Here is a 15077-nt window from a genome sequence, read left to right as displayed (position 1 = left end):
GTGCCCCCCCCCACCCCCCGCTGTTTTTTTTACATTTAATTTTTTAAATTGTGGTAAAAATGTAGTTAACATATGATTTGCCGTCTTACTCATTTTAAGTGTACATTTGAACTGCATTAAATACCATTAGGCAACCAATCTCTAGAACTTAATTCATCTTGAAAAATTAAATTCTATACCTGTTAAACAATTCCCCATTTTACCCTTCTCACAGCCCCTGCAGTTCTACTTTCTGTTTCTATGAATTTGACTACTCTAGGAACCTCATAAGTAAAATCATACTTGCTTTTTTTGTGACTGGCTTATTTCACTTATCATAATGTAAGGGTTATACATGTTGGGGCATGTTTAGAATTTTCTTCCTTTTTAAGGCTGAATAGTATTCTGTTGCATATATATATGTGTGTGTGTGTGTGTGTATACATATATATATATGTATACACACACACACACCACATTTTGTTTATCTGTTAATGGACATTTGGCTTACCTTTTGGCTATGATGAATAATGATGCTATGAACAGGTGTGTATAAATATTTTTTTGAGTCCCTGGTTTCAATTCTTTTGAGTTATATACCTAGAATAGGAATTGCTGGATCATATGGTAAATCTGTGTTTAATTTTTTGAAGAACTACCATAATGTTTTTCTCAGTGGCTGTGAGCTGTTTTACATTCCCACCAGCAGTGCCCAAAGGTTCTAACACTTAAAATTTAATATTTAACACTTAAAATGTTCTTGCCAACACTTAAAATTTCTCTGCTTTTATTTTTAAGAGTAGCCATCCTAATGGGTGTCACAGATCTGCTTGTGGTTCTGATGTGCATTTCCCTAATGATTAGTGATTTTGAGTATTTTTTTCTTACGCTTGAGGGACGTTTATGTATCTTTGGAGAAATGCTATTTGAGTTCTTTGTCCCAATTTTTAAATCAAATTATTACTTTTTTTTTGTTACTGAGTTTTAGGTGTTCAAATATATTTTCTGTATTTTAACCCCTTATCAGATATATGAGTTGCAAATTCTTTCTCCCATTCTGTTGGTTGTGACTTTGGATGCCCAAGTTTTACATTTTGATGTACAAGTTATTTGTTCTTTAATTGCCTATGCTTTTGGTGTCATACCCAAGAAATCATTACCAAATCCAGTGTCATGAAGCTTTCCCCTTATTTTTTCTTAAAAGAGTTTTGTAGTGTTAGCTCCTGCTTTTAGGTCTTTGATCCATTTTGAGTTAATCTTTTTATATGGTGGAAGGTAAGGGTATACAACTTCATTTTGTCTGTGGGTATCTTTTATGTTTAATTTTACACTGTATAAGGAAAGATTCATGTTTGTAAGTGATGGAAAACCCAGTTTGAATGATGAGTATAATGAGAAATTTGTTGAATTATTTATTGATACCTTTTATTGATTTTACTTTTTAATTGAGTTCAAGAAGAGGTTGAATAGTCAAGTTGCTGGAAGGCCTGGAAAGTAGTTAGGTCACAGGGGTAAAAACGTATCTGAAACACATTCAGAGAGCCCTTTGTTTTCTTCTTTTTCTCTAAAAAAATTTTTTTTTTGTTTTTGGCTTCTTTTGGTGAGTTGCCTCCATTCTTTTAGTCAGACTGGCTTTCTCTGTATAGCAGGAAATACACTCACCAGCAGTGCCAGTTTTATGTCTCAGATATTCAGCTTTCATACTGGCCTCAAGGTCCCAAGACCTTGGGAAATTCTAGGAGAAAACTCTTTGGCCCAGTGAGATTCAGTTTCTGTCTCTGGATCACTTAATTCAGGCCCATAAATAGGGCCATTTCAATTAATCTGGCAGCTCCCAAGCATGTTAACTGTTAGATTGTGGGGAGAAGGGGCAGTTAAGAAGAGGGATGCTGATCAGTCTCAGGTATCTAATACTATGCTTCTGCCAGAAGAAATAATATGAGTTGTATCCCGTTTTACAATAAATATGATATTGGTCTCCTGTTAAATAAGGATTGGAACTCAGCTTCTCATTGGAAGGTGGTTGAAAATGTATAGAGGTGATTTTCAGCCTTTAAAAATCTTTGGGATATCTTATACTCTGTCATTTAACTGTAATATGTAGTTTTAATAAAAGTGAATTAAAATTTTGAGACATTATTTGAAATATTCTATAATTTTCCCTAAAACCAAAAATAAATAAAAACATGAAAATGGATAAAAAAGATTAAAATTGGCAATTTAAACTTAAGTAATGTGATTATATTTAATATTACATATATCATTAGCATATATATGGAATACCGTAAGTTTTGGAGAAGCCCATTAAATTTAGAAGCTTTGTGTGACTGCTGAAGGAGAAATGTTCATTCTTCTGTTTCTAGAGTGCGAGATCTTAAGGTAGTTGGAAAACATGGGTGAAACACACATATATCAAAACAAAGCATCAGCATACCTGTGACATCTATTTTAATTTCTTTGATATGTATTGCATGTGTATAAAACTTTGTGTTTCAGTTAATTCCTAATTTACAGCACCCTACTCAAAAATGTGACTTACATATAGCCTGCTATCATAATTGGTTACTTTTGGAATCTCTGGTTTTGTTCGAAGTTTGTGAAAAAGAATAGCCTAGGGGAACTGACAGTTAAGGATAGATTTCTTGAGAGTGATGAATTGCATAAAATATCTTTAGTTGAGAAACAACCTAAATGCTTTACACTTGACATGTTTAAGACAAGCCACTCTGAGATTTATTTGAGCTAATAAGCATATTATGTTAAAAATGTGAAGCAGGGATTTATGGGACTTACTAATCATTCACACTTGTTTATGAATTTTTGCTGACTTTACACTGTTTTCTTAGAAGTTTCAAAGATCATCTGCTTTGAAGGGAATACATTCTTTATGTTACCATTAATTTTTTGAAAAAATTATAAAAATACTATATGATTATTGTAACACATTTAAATTTAAGTCCTTTCCCAGCCCCTCTCCCTAGAAGTGAGTATAATTAATAATTTGTTGTGTCTTCTTCCAGAACTTATGTTTTCCTAGAATAGAGGTTTTGATTTGGTGTAATACAAGCAAAACATTTTGGACCATGCTTTAGTTTTTCTAGTGGCAGGGTTGGCTTGGATGGAGCCTAGTGGCTTGTGTATGGTTTCTGTGGGTTCTTTATACTTGGGGTTTGGGAAGAGTTGCTATAGACGGGTGACTTTTACATAAAGAATGGCAAGAGTGATGAAAAAAATTGCTTAGGACTAACCTTGCATTGCAAAAGATAAAAGTAATTATTACTTTCTTCTTCCCTTTCCCTCTTCTATATATATGCTCTTCCTCCCAGAAGCTAGAGTTTGTTTATTTATTTTAATGTTTGTTAATTTTTGAGAGAGAGAAAGAGTATGAGCGGGGGAGGGGCAAAAAGAGAGGGAGACACAGATTCCGAACTCACAAACTGTGAGATCATGACCTGAGCTGAAGTCGAACGCTTAACCGACTGACCGAGCCCTCCAGGTGCCCCCAGAAGCTAGAGTTTAAATTAACGTTTTTTATGCTATGTTTAAACTGTGTTACGACTTTTATGGGTAACCTCTGGTAGCCATAATTATTTTAAGAGACAGAAGCCCAACTCAGATTGGAATTTATTAATGTGACTGAAAAGTTCAGGGATCTGGATACTCAGGAAAATGTTAAGAATTCTCTTCTCTTGGTTTTGCTTTCCTCTCTGTTGGTTTAATTCCCAAATAGTCTCTTCTCACATGGTAAATCTAAGATTATATCCTATCAGTTTAGCTACAGCAGAGAGAGAACATGTTTTCCCAAGAAGTACAACAGAAATTTTAAGATTGACTTTTGTTAGCCTGGAATAATGAGGCTGGATCAAATAAATATTTCTAGACCATAGCATGTGGCCAGCAGCACCATAACTACATAGATGTGACATTGAAAGAGCTGTAGTTTTGGATATGCTAGGCAGTACTGAAGTAGTAACTCCATATCCCCGGGGTTTTACACAGCACATCTTATTTCTTGCTCATGCAAAGTTGACTACAAGTTCAAGTGATAACTCTCTAGGGTAGCCCATGTGATAACTCAAAATCCAGACTGTTTTCATCTTCCATCTCTGCATGGAGCCTCCACGGTTGCTTCAGCAGGGAATGGGAGAGCCCTTAGGGTTATGCACAAGTTGTCAGTGCTTTAGTCTGGTAGTTACACAGAGCTTATGGCCTATGATACAGAATTAGTCACGGGGTCTTGCCTAACTGCAGGGGGGGCTGGGAAATGTATAAAATCACGTGTTTTTTTTGATGAGCAGAAATGTATCTGTCACAAGCTGTTAGAAAATAAAGGGTAGTCAGTGATGTAGGTAGGCAAAACAGTTAATGCCCTCTATAGCCTGGAATTCTAAATAGTGCTTAAAATGTTGATATGAAAAAATGTGTTCAGAGTTTGAAACTACTTGCTCTTTGCAATGTTTTTTGCCCAAGTTTGGCTTATTTTTGTTTAAAGTAATTCATGGATTCGTGGTTGAAAATCACTGACTTTAAAAGTAATTTCTAGGGGGCACCTGGGTGGTTCAGTTGGTTAAGTGTCTGACTTTGGCTCAGGTCATGATCTCCTGGTTTGTGGGTTCAAGCCCAGAGTCAGGCTGTGTGCTGACACTTGGAGCATGGAGCCTGATTCAGATTTTATGTCTCCCTCTCTGTCTCTGCCCCTCCCCTGCTTGTGCTCTATCAAAAATAAACAAACATTAAAAAAAAAAAAAAAAGTAATTTCTAGGAGCTCCTGGGTGGCTTAGTCAGTTAAGCATCCAACTTTTGATTTTGGCTCAGGTTATAATCTCGGTCACAGTCGTGAGATCCAGCCTTGTGTTCGGCTCCCTGCTAGGCTTGGAGCCTCCTTAAAATCCTCTTTCTCCCTCTCCCTCTGTTCCTCCCCCATTCATTCTCTCTCTCTCTGTCTTATAGGAATGAATGAATGAATGAATGAATGAATGAATATGAATAATTTCTAGAATACAACACATTTATATGTTGGAGACTGTGTAGTTATGTTTGGTTTTTTTTTTTTTAAGTTTATTTATTTTGAGAGAGAGCATGAGCAGGTGGGGGGGTGGCGTGGAGAGAGAGAGAGAGAGGGAGAGAGAGAATTCCAAGCAGGCTCCACACTTTCAGCACAGAGCCTGATGCAGGATTTGAACCCACAAACGGAGAGATCGTGACCTGAGTCGAAATCAAGAGTTGGACGCTTAACTGACTGAACCACCCAGACACCCCTAGACTGTAGTTATCTTAATCAATGTGCTCATAAATTAGTTACCTTGTAATTGTTAAATTAAATATTTTTGGTATCAGTGCTGTTATCCCTCTTTGATGTACATACCTGTGGCAGATGGACTGCTATCCAATAGACATTCCTCCTCCTATAACAGCTTTATTGAGGTATCATTTACATACCATAAGATTTCACCCTTTTAATGTATACAATTCAGTGGTTTTTAGTATACTCACAGAGTTGTCAAACTGTCACCAATATTTAATGTTAGAATATTTTTATCATTGCAAAAAGAAATCCTCGTACCCATCAGCAGTCATTCTCCATTCACCCCTCCCTCAGGCCCTAGCAACCACTCATCTACTTTCTGTCTTTGTGTATTTGTCTGTTCTAATTAACTGAATTATTCCCATCGCTTCCCCATCTTCCTTTTTGAGTTCTCTCTTAGAAAGACTCTAGGTCATATACAATTAACTGGTTTGGTAGCTATGATTCATCATTCTTTCTGTTGATATGGTACCTGAAATAATCAATGGGTAGCACATAGATTCGCTGATGTTTGAGTTAATAAATTAATTCATCCACAAAAATGATTTTGGGTGGTGTTTCAGATAACTTTGACTAAGAACCAATGGTTAAGGGTGTATGGTTGGATTTCCTTAATATGATGTAAAAGGGCCTCTGCTGCTCCACATATATCTTTCCAACCTCACTAATTACCATTTTTGGTTCACAGTTATGTTCCAGCAACAATGAACCCATTTGTAGTTCTTCATAAATGCTATAGTATTTTTCTTTTCCTTGCCTTTGCTCATTAGGTCTTCTCTATTTAGAATTCCCCCTGGGCTTTCCAGTTGTCTAATTCTTGTTTACCTTTTCAGGGCATGTCAGGGAATCAAATTTCAACCTTTCTCCTCTGGGGAAGCACCTCTATAGAGCCTTCTATTGTTCTTTTATCATATTATGTTATGGAAAAGCGTTTTATATATTTGATATCTCTAGGCCAGCAGTCTCTGAACTTTTTATTCCTTACCTGTAGAAATTGTTTGAACATGTGTGTGTGTGCACAATTACTAATAACTAATGTACATGTACTAGCGTGGTGTGGTAAATGTTAGTAAAGCTTTAAAAACATTTTTTTTATATACTTATTTCACTTTTGAGAGAGTGCTTGCGTGTGAGTAGGGGAGGGGCAGAGGGAGAGAGAGAGAATATTAAGCAGGCTCCAGGCCCAGTGCGAGGCCCAATCTCATAACCGTGAGATCATGACCTGAGATGAAATGAAGATTCAGACTCTTTTTTTTTTTTTTTTTTTTAAATTTTTTTTTTCAACGTTTTTTATTTATTTTTGGGACAGAGAGAGACAGAGCATGAACGGGGGAGGGGCAGAGAGAGAGGGAGACACAGAATCAGAAACAGGCTCCAGGCTCCGAGCCATCAGCCCAGAGCCTGACGCGGGGCTCGAACTCACGGACCGCGAGATCGTGACCTGGCTGAAGTCGGACGCTTAACCGACTGCGCCACCCAGGCGCCCCAAGATTCAGACTCTTAACAGACTGAGCCACCCAGGTACCCCTAAGACATTTATTTTTAATTGTAATATAGTTGACATGTTATGAGTTTCAGGCGTACAACATAATGATTTAAACATTTATATAAATCATATAGTGCTTACTATGATAAGTGTAGTTACCATCTGTTATCACTTATTGCACTATAATTGACTGTATTGCCTATGCTGTACTTTAAATCCCTATGGTTGACTTATTTTATAACTGGAAGTTTGTACCTCTTAACCTCTCGTACCTATTTCACCCATCTCCCTTATCTTCTCCTCTCTGGTAATCACCAGTTTTTGTTCTTTGTATTTATAACTCTTTCAGTTTTTTTTTTTTTTTTTTTTTTTTTTTTTTTTTATGGTCTACCACACAGAAGTGAAATCGTATGGCATTTATTTTTCTCTGTCTGACATATTTCACTTAACATAATATTCGTTAGGTCCATTCATGTTGTTGCAAATGGCAAATTTTTGGTTTTGTTTTTTTTTTTTTTTAAGGCTGAGTAATATTCTTGTGTGGGTGAGTGTGTGTCTGTGTCCCACATCTTCTTTATATATTCATCTATTGATGGATACTTAGGTTGCTTCTGTATCTTCACTAAATAATTCTGCAATAAACATACAAGTGCATATATCTTCCTGAATTAGTATTTTCATTTTCTTTGGAGAAATATCCAGAAGTGAAATTACTGGGTCATGTGGTATTTCTATCTTTAAATTTTTGAGGAACTTCCATGCTGTTTTCCATAGAGGCTGCACCAATTTACATGTCCACCAACATAGGGGCACAAGGGTTCCCTTTTCCCCACATCCTCACCAGCACTTGTTTCTTGTTATTTTGATACTAGCCATTCTGAAAAATGTGAGGTTGTTTTGCTTTTCGTTTCCTTGATGGTTAGTGAGGTTGAACATTCTTTGATGTTTCTGTTGGCCATCTGTATGTCTTTGGAAAAATGTCTATTCAGATAACTATAGCTATTTTTAATGAGATTGTTCTTTTGGTGTTGAGTTGTATGAGTTTTTTTTATATATTTTAGATATTAACTCCCATTGGATATATCATTTGCACATATCTTCCATTTAGTAGGTTGCCTTTTCATTTTGTTGATGGTTTCTTTTGCTGTGAAAAAAGCTTTTAGTTTTATGTAGTCCCAATTATTTATTTTTGCTTTTGTTGCCTTTGGCTGAAGAGAGAGATCTAAAAATGTAATGCCAAGACCAATGTCCAAGACTTTACTGCCCATGTTTTTTTCCTTTTAGGAGTTTTATAATTTCAGGTCTTTAATCTATTTTGAGTTTATTTTGTGTATGGTATAATTAAGTTCCATTTCATTCCTTTGCACACATCTGTTCAGTTTTCCCAGCGTCATTTATTGAAGAGACTGGCTTTTCCCCATTATATATTCTTGCCTTCTTTGTCAAAGATAAATTGACCATAAAGGTGTGGATTTATTTCTGGGCTCTCTATTCTGTTCTGTTGATCCATGTGTCTGTATTTGTGCCAGTACCATACTGTTTTGAATACTGAGGCTTTGTGGTGTACTTTGAAATCTGGGATTATGATATCTCCAGTTTTGTTCTTCTTTCTCAAGTTTACTTGGCTATTTCAGGGTCTTTTTGTGGTTCATACAAATTGTAGGATTATTTGTTTTAGTTCTGTGAAAAAATGGTGTTTTGATAGGGATTGCTTTGAATGTGTAGATTGCTTTGGGTAGTATGGACATTTTAACAATATAATTCTTCCAATTGATGAGCATGAAATATCTTTCCATTTATTTGTGCCATCTTTTATTTCTTTCATCGTTTCATAGTTTTCAGAGTACAGGTCTTTCACCTCTTTGTTTAAATTTATTCCTAGATATTTATTCTTTTTGATGCAGTTGTAAATGGGACTAATTTCTCATTGTGCCATTTTGTCATTAGTTTATAGAAACACAACAGTATATTAATTTTGTATCCTGCGATTTTACTGAATTCATTTATTCTTAGTTCATTTATTGTTTTTGGTGGAGTCTTTAAGACTTTATATGGTATTGTGTCATCTGTCAATAGTAACATTTTACTTATTCCTTAAAAATATGGATGCTTTTTATTTCTTTTTCTTTTCTGATTGCTATGGCTAGAACTTCTAGTATTATGTTAATTGAAAGTGGAAAGAGTGAACATCTTTGTCTTGTTCCTGATCTTAGAGGAAAAGCTTTCAGCTTTTCACCATTGAGTGTGGTGTTAGCTGTTGGCTTGTCATATATGGACTTTATTATGTTGAGGAATGTTCCCTGTATACCTACCTTTTTGAGAGTTTTTATCATGAATGAATGCTGAATTCTTTTCCTGCATCTGTTGAGATTATCATATGATTTTTATTCTTTGTTTTGTTAATGTGCTACATTCACATTGATTGATTTATGGATTTAAGCCATTCTTGCATTCCAGTAATAAATCCCACTTAATTGTGTTGAATGTTTTTTTAAAAACTTTTTTTAGAATATTTATTTATTTTTGAGAGAGAGCATGCAGACATAGGCGGGGGCGGGGGAGCAGAAAGAGGCAGACAGAGGATCTGAAGCAGGCTCTGAGCTGTTAGTGCAGAGCCTGATAGCGGGGCTCAAACTCACAAACCATAAAATTATGACCTGAGCCCAAGTCAGATGCTTAAGTGACTGAGCCACACAGGTGCACTAGTTTCATTACTAGTATTTAGTGTATTCAGATTTTCTTTCTTCCCGATTCATTCGTGAAAATTGTATTTTTCTGGGAATTTATCCATTACTTCTAGGTTGTCCAATTTGTTAGTATATAAGTTTCCATAGTAGTCTCTTATAATCTTTGTATATTTGTGGTGTTGGTTTTAACGTCTCTCCTCTTTCATTTCTGATTTTATTTATTTGAGTCCTCTCTTTTTTTCTAGTTGAGTCTGGGTAATGATTTGTTTTTTTGTTTTTATTTTTTTAACGTTTATTTATTTTTGAGACAGAGAGCACAAGTCGGGGAGGGGTAGAGAGAGAGGAATACAGAGAATCTAAAGCAGGCTCCAGGCTCTGAGCTGTCAGCACAGAGCCTGACGTGGGCCCTGAACTCACTAACCGCGAGATTACCACCCCAGCCAAAGTCAGATGCTTAACCGACTGAGCCACCTAGGTGCCCCTGTGTGTGTGTGTTTTTTTTTTTTCTAGTTCCTTTAGATGTAAGGTTAGATTGTTTGAGATTTTTTTTATCTCTTGAGGAAGTCTTGTATCATTATACTTTCCTCTGAGATCTGCCTTTGCTGTGTCCCAAAGATTTTCAGTGTCGAGTTTACATTTTTGTTTGTCTCAAGATATTTTATTATTTTCTCTTCAATTTATTTGTTGACCCATTGGTTATTTACTTGCATATTGTTCAGCCTACATATGTTTTTGTTTTTTCCAGTTTTTTTCTTGTGATTGATTTTCTAGTTTCATACTGTTGTGGTCAGAAAAGATGCTTGATGTGATGTCAGTGTTTTTAAATTTATTGAGACTTGTTTTGTGGTCTAAATGTTATTTATCCCGGAGCCTGTTCCATTTGTACTTGAAAAGAGTGTATTCTGTTCTTTTTGGGTAGAATGTTCTGTATATATCTGTTAGGTGCATGTGTTCTGATGTGTCATTGAAAGCCAAAGTTTCCTTACAGATTTTGCATATACCTGTGTTGTCATCTGTTGATGTAAGTGGGAGTCAAAGTTCCCTACTTTTACTGTATTACCATCAGTTTCTCCCTTTATGTCTGTTAATATTTGGCTTATATATTTAGATGCTTCTCTGTTGGGTGCATAGATATTTATAGTTGTTGTATTCTCTTGTTGGGTTTATCTCTTTACATTAAGTAACGCCCATCTTTGTTTTAAAGTCTGTTTTGTTTGATGTAAGTATTGCTGTCTCAGCTTTTGTTATTGTTTCCATTTGCCTGGAATATCTTTTTCCATCCCTTTACTTTCAGTCTGTATGTATCTTTAGGTCTGAAGTGAGTCCCTTGTATGCAGCATATAGATGGGTCTTGTTTTTTTTATCTATTTAGTTACCTAGTTACTTTGATTGGAGTATTTACGTTTTTTGATTGGAGCATTAAATGTTCATTTACATTTAAAATCATTATTAATATTTATGTACTGATTGCTGTTTTGTTAACGATTTTCTAGTTGTTTTTGTAGTTCTTCTAGGTCTTTTCTTTTTTCTTCGCTTTTCTCCCTTGTGATTTGATGACTTCTTAAAAAAATTTTTTTTAATGTTTGTTTATTTTTGAGAGACACACACAAACACACACACACACACACACACACACACACACACACACACACACACACGGAGTGTGAGCAGGGGAGGGTCAGAGAGAGATACACACACAGAATCCGAAGCAGGCTCCAGGCTCGGAGCTGTCAGCACAGAGTCTGACCTGGGGCTTGAACTCACAAACTGTGAGATTATGACCTGAGCCGAAGTCAGCTGCTTAACAGACTGAGCCACCCAGGCGCCCCCAATGACTTTTTTTAGTGTTATGCTTGGGTTCTTTTCTGTTTGTTTTTTTGTGTATCTGTTACTTGTTTTAGGTTTGTGGTTACCATGAGGTTCATATATAACATGCTATGTATATAGCAGTCTATTTTAAATTGATGGTCACTGAAGTTCAAACACATTCTTAAAGCACTTTTGTTTTATGTATTTGATGGTACATTTTATATCTTTTTATTTTGTGTATCCCTTAACTAATTATTGTAAACAAAATTGATTTTACTGCTTTTGTCTTTAACCATCATACTAGTTTTATGAGTGATCTAATACTTTCACCATATATTTGCTTTTCCTGGTGAAATTTTTTCTTTTCATAACTTTCTTCTATTTATGGCCTTTTCTACCTTAAGAAGTCCCTAAAGCACTTTTTTTTAAGGTCAGTTTAGTGGTGATAAAGTTTTTTAATTTTTGCTTGTCTGGGAAACTATCTTTCCTTCACTTCTGAATGATAACCTTGCTATGTAGACTATACTTGGTTGTTGGTTTTTTTCCTTTCGGCATTTGGAATGTCATGCTACTCCTTTGTGGCTTGCAGAATTTCTGCTGGAAATCAGCTGATAGACTTAGGTGATTGTTGCTGTATACATAATATTTGCTTTTGTCTTGCTGCTTTAAGATTGTCTCTTTAATTTTTGACATTGCATTATTATGTGCTTTGCTGTGGACCTCTTTGGGTTCATCTCCTTTAGGGCTTTCTTTCCTTCCTTGGCATGGATATCTGTTTTATTTTCCAAGTTAGGGAAGTTTTCAGCTATTAATTCTTCAGATAAGTTTTTTTGTCCTCTCTCTTTTCTATCTGGGACCCCTATAATGCAAATGTTAGTATGCTTGATGTTGCCCAGGCGTCCCTTTAACCTATTCTTTAAAAATTCCTTTTCAGCATGGATGAGTCCCACTACTCTGTCTTCCAGATTGCGCATTCATTCTTCTGCTTCTTCTAGTGTATTTTCCACTTCATGTTTTGTATATTTGTTTTTTATATTTTCTTAACTCCTTGTTTAAATTCTGAATTCATCTATTCTTATCTCAAGTCTGGTGAGCATCTTTATGACCATTATTTTGAATTCTTTATCCAGTAGATTGCCTATTTCTGTTCTATTTAGTCCTTTTTCTGAGATTTTGTCTTTTCTTTCATTTGGATCGTATTCCTCTATTTCCTTGTTTGTCTGTCTCTCTGTTGGTTTCCATATATTAGATAGGTCACCTGTGGCTCCTGGTCTTGAAAGCAAGTGGCCTTATGTAGAAGGTATTCTTTGGGCCAAAGTAATACAATTTCCCTTGGTCAGCAGAACCAGGCACTCCAGGGATAGTCCCTGTATGGGCTCTTCGCACCCTCATGTTCTGACTGGGCCACAGTGCTCCTGGTTGAGAGGCCTGTTGTGAGTGTGGTGGTGGTGGAGTTAGCTCCTCGTATAGCTGGCTGCCAGGCCCCACTGTGATATGCTGAGCAGGCATGCTCGGGGGTGTGGAGCTGGGCTCCTGGGCCCCTAGCCTTTCCCAGGTCAGGAGTTGCTTTGGAGGGGTACCTGCCAGACCAGATAGGTTAAATAGGGTAGGTCTGCAGGGGAACACTGGACTGGGTGAACAGTTCTAGCAAAGTAGATGGGAGAGTTTCAGAACTGGTGGTGCCTGCCAGGAGAGGGCCAAGTAGGCTGAAGGAACGAAAGAAAGATGGCAACTGCCAATGCTTCCATTTCTGGAGAAGTTTCCTACAGATACCTGCTCTTCTGCATACTTCCTAAAATTAGTCCATAAGTGTCCTTCACGTATGGTCCAGGCATGTTTCAAACTACTGCCACTGTGCTGGGCCTCCCATGAATGATATTCACTGGCTCTTTGAAGAGCAGAGTCTCAGTTTCCTGTAGACCTGTGGCTCTCTCTCACAGTTAAGTCCTGGTGATTTTCAAAGCCAGATGTTATGGGGGCTTGTTTTCCTTCTGCAGATCCCCAGAGAGGGAGGGTACTTTATGTAGGGCTTCATCCCTTTGCTCCTTAGGTAAGACCTCTGCACCTGTGATATCTGGTTCCTGACTATGTCGCTGCCCCTACTATCCTTTTTTGATGGGCTTTTTCTGTATATCTTTAGTTGTAGAAGAGGTGTTCTGCTAGTCTTCAGGTCATTCCCAGAGTGAGTTGCACTGTATGTACTTGTAGCCGTGAGTGTTATGGAAGAGAGAAGCTCTGGATCTTTGTTCTCTTCCATCTTACCCTCCTTTCTTTTTCTTCCTTTTTTTTTTTTTTTTTAATTTTTTAATGTTTATTTTTTGAGAGAGAGAAGAGGAGGGCAGGAGGGAGGAAGAGGGAGGGGGGGAAAGAGAGGGAGGGGGTGAGGGTCAGAGAGAGAGGGAGACACAGAGTCCAAAGCAGGCTCCAGGCTCTGAGCTGTCAGCCCAGAGCCCAATGCGGAGCTCGAACTTAGGAACTGTGAGATCATGACCCTAGCCAAAGTCAGACACTCAAAGTCAGACTGAGCCATCCAGGGGCCCCTTCCCCTCCTTTCTATTAAACTTTTGGTAAACAAGTATATAAATGTAAGGCCTGAAGCTTTTATCCTGTACTTTGTTTTACAACCAGTGGTGACTATGAGTTTTTTAATTAACTTGGTAAATGTAACCCTCCTCAGTGTTTTGCCTGTTCTCTCCCCTGACTCTTCAGGGTGTTAAGACCTTCTCTTTTGTATTATAGCATCCTTTGCATACCTTTATCATAGCAGTTATTATGTTGTATGTTGTAATTATTGGTATATACTTCTGTATTCCTTTCAATGGAATGTAAATCTTGAATGTGGATATTCTCTCATTTCTAATGTTCCCAGTAACTTGCACAGTGCCTAGCATATAGAGGATAATTATAGAATGAATAAGCTGAATTAAATGGAATGAATTGATAATGATTTGAGAATAATTAGAACAATGCTTCTTTTGAAGTATTTATTTGAAAGGCCATAGGGCCATTTATTTTTTAAATGCCTATAGGTTAAAGCAGTATATATCATATTTGTGTTGATGAACTAGTTTCTTTTTGAGTTTCCAATTCATTGTGTATTGTTGATTTCGTAAAATCCAATAAAAATTTAATGCCAGAAAAATGTCATAAAAAAGAGACATGTAAAATACAGGCACCAATTTTTTTTATTATTAGATTCAATAGACATAAACTTACTCTCAACTTGTGTACTTAGCTTTTTGTGGATTAGTCACAGTCTGTGGAGCTTTACTTGTCCATGGACCATATTTTGAGAACTGTATAAAGCACTGTGTTAAATGCTTTACAAATATTATCCACTTTAATTTTCATAACCCTGTGGGGTGTAGGTACTGTTATTGCTATTGATAGGAAATGGGGCAAGTGAATTATCCAAGGACACATAGATGCCACACAAAACAGCCAGGATGCAAACCCAGGTAGTATAGTGTTACTTCAGAGTCCATGTTCTAGTCTTCTTATGAGTTTGCAAAGATGAGATGAGGTAGCATGTTAGTCTGAGACTGTCTAGAATGGACGTAGATGCAGGCAAAGAAAGTTGCAGTATAAGTGTAATTAATATGCCTTAAAAAAAGAGAATGGGAAGGGTCCCATAATGATGTTCATATAAAAGTAGAATTATGGAGGATGCTGACCAACTGTTCTTTTATCCTATTAGTGAATCAGCATTTGTTTTCATATCTTAGTTCATTTTAAAATATCTGATTTGCAAAACAAAATAGTGATGGTATGTCTTTGAAGTACATGTCTTTTTGCTGTGACTCAGTGTCAT

General features: G+C 36.5%; 1 protein-coding gene across 5 annotated transcripts in view; it reads left to right on the top strand.

The window, feature by feature from the left end:
• FNBP1L (formin binding protein 1 like) overlaps window positions 1–15077 on the top strand; it is a 122769-nt gene that overhangs the window by 70134 nt on the left and 37558 nt on the right. The window lies entirely within an intron of this gene.

Source organism: Neofelis nebulosa, chromosome 2, assembly GCF_028018385.1.
Source record: "Neofelis nebulosa isolate mNeoNeb1 chromosome 2, mNeoNeb1.pri, whole genome shotgun sequence".
Lineage (NCBI taxonomy): Eukaryota > Metazoa > Chordata > Mammalia > Carnivora > Felidae > Neofelis > Neofelis nebulosa.
This window is presented reverse-complemented; position numbering and strand designations above follow the sequence as displayed.